Genomic DNA, 4,553 nt, shown 5'->3' with positions numbered 1-4,553 from the left:
TGCCAGACTTGTCTGTCCCTCACCATCTCCTGGAGCTTGCACAAACTTACATCCATTGAGTCAGTAATGCCATCCAACCATCTCGTCCTGTGTCATCCTCTTCTCCTCCTGCCTTCAGTCTTCCCAGCATCAGTCTAGGTTAAAAAACAAAACAGAAACTCTGAAGGAAACATTCTCCACCTTGTTTTTGTTTTTGTTTTGTTTTCTTCCAGATGTATTTCTCCAGGTTTGGCTACAAAGAAAAGATTTCTTACAGAGTTTATACCTGCTAGGAAATCAGGATATTCCAGAAATCTCACAGTGTCCAGGCCAGTTTTCTTTCCAGTTCTGGGGTGAAGCATTCTCTTTTCAAATTTCAAAAGGTCAGTTATCAGATTTGTGCATTTATACTGGTTTTATATCAATAGTACCAGTGTGACTGGAATGCTTGAAAAGAATGCTGTTCTCTAGAAACTTTTGAAAGAAAAACACTTAAAAATATTTTGACCATTGTATGGTTGGGATTTTTAGCCTCAGTGGCTCTGGTGTACTTAGTGGGCATGGAATTATTCCAATTGCATCATAATCTTCCACTTCAGATTAAGTTGATTTTTTCCTTTAAACAACAAATTGTGAGAATGAGAATCTTGGGAGGGACAGTAGGGAAATGACAGGTGCTATGAGTCTCTTAACTTATGTTTAATAATTATAATTACATTAGTGCATAACTCCCTTAGGGTCAAAGATTAGGCAATCTAATGGAATAAGATTTAGGAAATCAGGGCCCTGATGACTACAGTAAGTCCCCCACACATGAATGAGTTCCCTTCTGAGCGTGCGTTCGTAAGCCCAACAAAGTAAGCCTAGGTACCCAACTAACACAATCAGCTATATAGTACTGTGCTGTAATAGATTGATAATACTTTTCACACAAATGATACATAAAAAACAAGGAAACACAAACATTTAAAATATTACAGTGCAGTACCATGAAAAGTGCCGTAGTACAGTACAATAGCTGGCATACAGGGGCCAGTAGCAATACCAGCTACGTTACCACGGCTTATATGCTCGCCTCTGAACATCCTGGGCTTGAAATAAGGATACAGTACTATACTCTGCAGTTCTATACAGTGAAGTTCACAAAACCACAGCCACCTGCAGAGAATGCACACACGTGACAATGTATGCCAGATACATGAACTGACTTATGTGATTGGACATGCAAATGCATATTTGCATCTTTGAAAGTTTAAAACTTGAAGGTTTGTATGTAGGGGTCTTACTGTACAGGATTTGAATTTCTACAATTTAATTACATCAACTGTGTCATAAGACATTAATGCTTAAAAAAAAAATTAATGCTTGGTGAACATGATCCATAATCCTTAGCTCAGTTCAGTTGCTCAGTCATGTCTGACTCTTTGCAACCCCATGGACTGCAGCACACCAGGCTTCCCTGTCCATCACTAACTCCTGGAACTTGCTCAAACTCATGTCCATGGAGTTGGTGATGCCAACTCCCAACCTGGGGACCCAGCAAAGGGACTGAGAACCCTGAGGGAATTTGACTTTGGAGGCCACTGGGATTTGTTTACAGAACTTCCACAGGTCTGGGGAAACAGACTCTTGGGAGGGCACAAACAAAACCTTGTGTGCACCAGAAGACAGAAGAAAGGAGCAGTGTCCCCACAAGAGACTGAGTCAGGTGCCTGTGAGTGTCCAGGAGTCTCCAGTGGAGGGGTATGTCGACAGTGTGACCTCAGGCTAAACAATAGGGAGGGAACACAGTCCCACACATCAACAGGAAATTTGATTAAAGATTTACTGAGCATGGCCCCGCCCATCAGAACAAGACCCAGTTTCCCCTACAGTCAGTCTCTCCCATCAGGAAGCTTCCATAAACCTCTTATCCTTATCCATCAGAAGGCTCACAGAATGAAAACCATAATCACAGAAAACTAGCCAAACTGATCACACGGACCACAGCCTTGTTTAACTCAATGAAACTATGAGCCATGCCATGTAGGGCCACCCAACACGGACGGGTCATGGTGGAGAGTTCTGACAAAATGCGGTCCACTGGAGAAGGGAATGGCAAACCACTTCAGTATTCTTGCCTTGAGAACCCCATGGATGGTATGAAAAGGCAAAGAGATAATCCTTAGTAGCTGTGTTTTAATAAATAGTGATTTCAAAGTAACAGGTACTGTTTATTGAAGATAAACTATAGGGTTAGCACTCCTCTAGGTACATTACTACATTACAATCTTAGCTCATTTAGACTTTGTTGATTACCTTTTCCTGGTAAAATGATGATAATGATGGCCGTTGGTTATAGCCTACATGTATGTAGTGTTTTATGACACTTTCTCTACGTATTTTCATTAATCTAGTCAGTATTTCATGAGATAATTCTAATTTCCTGATTCAAAATTTTGCTGAGATTTCATAGATGATTGTGTATATGTGAGTGTGTGTGTGCATGTGCTCAGTCGTGTTTGACTCTTTGCAACCCCATGGGCTGTAGTCTGCCAGACTTCTCTGTCCATGGGATTCTCCAGGCAAGAACACTGGTGTGGGTTGCCATTTTTTACTCTAGGTTATCTTGCCAATCCAGGGTTTGAACCCGTGTCTCCTGCATTGGCAGGAGGATTTTTTTAGTCCTGTGCCATCTGGGAAGCCCATAGAGAATACTGACTGTGAATCAGAACTTTGCATCTCGGGTGGAGAGAAAGTGGAGAGAGCATTTTTTCCTTTCCAATTCCAACTGTGAAGAGTGAGACAGGGGTGTCCGTGTGGAGCTGCTGGACTGAAGATTTTCATCCACAAACCAGGTGTTTGGATTTCCTTCCATATTTTCTCTGTGTCTGCTCTGCCTATGGACTTAAGTTTCCCTCTCTATTGTAATACCTTTTTTCTTTCATCTTGTCTTTTTAAATTTAAGCCATGTTGGTTTAGATCTTCTGGTAGTTGGCTTATCTTGATGCTGACTTTGGCCAGCTTTTAAGAACTCTCCTAATATTGAAGGCAAATGCGGTTACCATTTAGATGATAAATGGAAGAATGTTTCACATAAGGAGGCCTGGTAGATATGTTATTGAAAATTTAATAAAATTACCTGTAATCATATTGGCAAAGCAATTCCTTAGGGCCATCTGCTCATTTATTAAAATGATTTTTTAAAATATATTAAACCAGATGATGGTTTTCTAGTAGCATTTTACCCGTATTGGCTTTTTTTTTTTTTTTTAACTCTAAGTTATACTTTTTATTACCTCCTGTGTATCCCATCCCATTATCAGTTTATGATAGGATCCCCCAGAGTAAAGGTTTTTTTGTTTTATTTTTTTTAATTAAATCACTCTGTTCAACTTTCTATGCCATTTATGAGTTAACCTTCTACACATAAATGGCAGGGTGGCATTGCTTATGGGCTACCTCTGTCCTCATGAGATGCCTGAACCTTCTCTTCCAATTTTTTTCCTACCATTTTTCTTTCATTAGGATAATACCAAGAATTGCAAGCACCCTGGTAGGCTTATGATCTGGTGCCATTTAAACCAACTATCTGTCCATCATTCATTTATTTCACGGGTTGAAAAGAACCAGATTATGCTTTAATAAAAATCATACGAAATGCTATGTGGCATCCTAGAGATCTTGGAATAGTAAACAGGCATTAGTGGAGAAACTGGTGATTTGAATAAAGTCTGTGGTTTGGTTAATAGTATTGTACATATGTCCATCTTCAGTACTGACAAATGTAACACGGTTCTGCCAATGTTAACATTCTGCTAAACTGGATGAGGTTATAAAGGAATTCTCTCTACTCTCTTTGTAATTTATCTGCACATCTATAATTATTCCAAAATAAAACATTAAAAAAATTCCAGCCTCTAAATTATATGCCTTTTCTTTCTTCTTTTTGTACTTTTATTTACTTATTTCTTTTTGACTGTGCTAGGTCCTCATTGCTGTATGCTTCTCTAGTTTCTTTTCCTCGCAGAGAGCGGGGTCTACTCTCTAGTTGCAGCACTTGGGCATCTCACTGCAGTGGCCTCTCTTGTTGCAGAGCATGGGCTCTATGATGCGTAGGCTTCAGTAGCTGCAGCGCTCGGGCTCAGTAGTTGCAGTTCCCCGGCTCTAGAGCACAGTTTCAATAGTTGTGGCACACAGGTTTAGTTGCTCTGCCTCATGTGGAATCTTCCTGGACCAGGGTTGAAATCCATGTCTCCTGAATTGGTAGGTAGATTCTTTACCATTGAACCACCAGGAAAGCCCCTGTATGCCTTTTCTCTACCTTCAAAATAAGAAATTTTCTTATATGTTTTGAACACAACACAACATTTTAACATCCTTGGAATTTTATTTCACATTTTTTCTGTCATGTATTATGAGAGAATATTCACCAAGGACACTCATTAAATACAGGAGTAGCTTACATGGATCTAATGATAGTTTTACAGAAAATACTCATGAAGCTTTTCCCCCTACCTTTGGATTATGTCAGTTAAACATTTGCAACATCTTGGCATTTCTTACTCTAGTTTTCTTTTGTGTGATAGTCCAAC

This window comes from Cervus canadensis, chromosome 1 (genome assembly GCF_019320065.1).
Source record: "Cervus canadensis isolate Bull #8, Minnesota chromosome 1, ASM1932006v1, whole genome shotgun sequence".
In the NCBI taxonomy this organism is placed as follows: Eukaryota; Metazoa; Chordata; class Mammalia; order Artiodactyla; family Cervidae; genus Cervus; species Cervus canadensis.
This window is presented reverse-complemented; position numbering follows the sequence as displayed.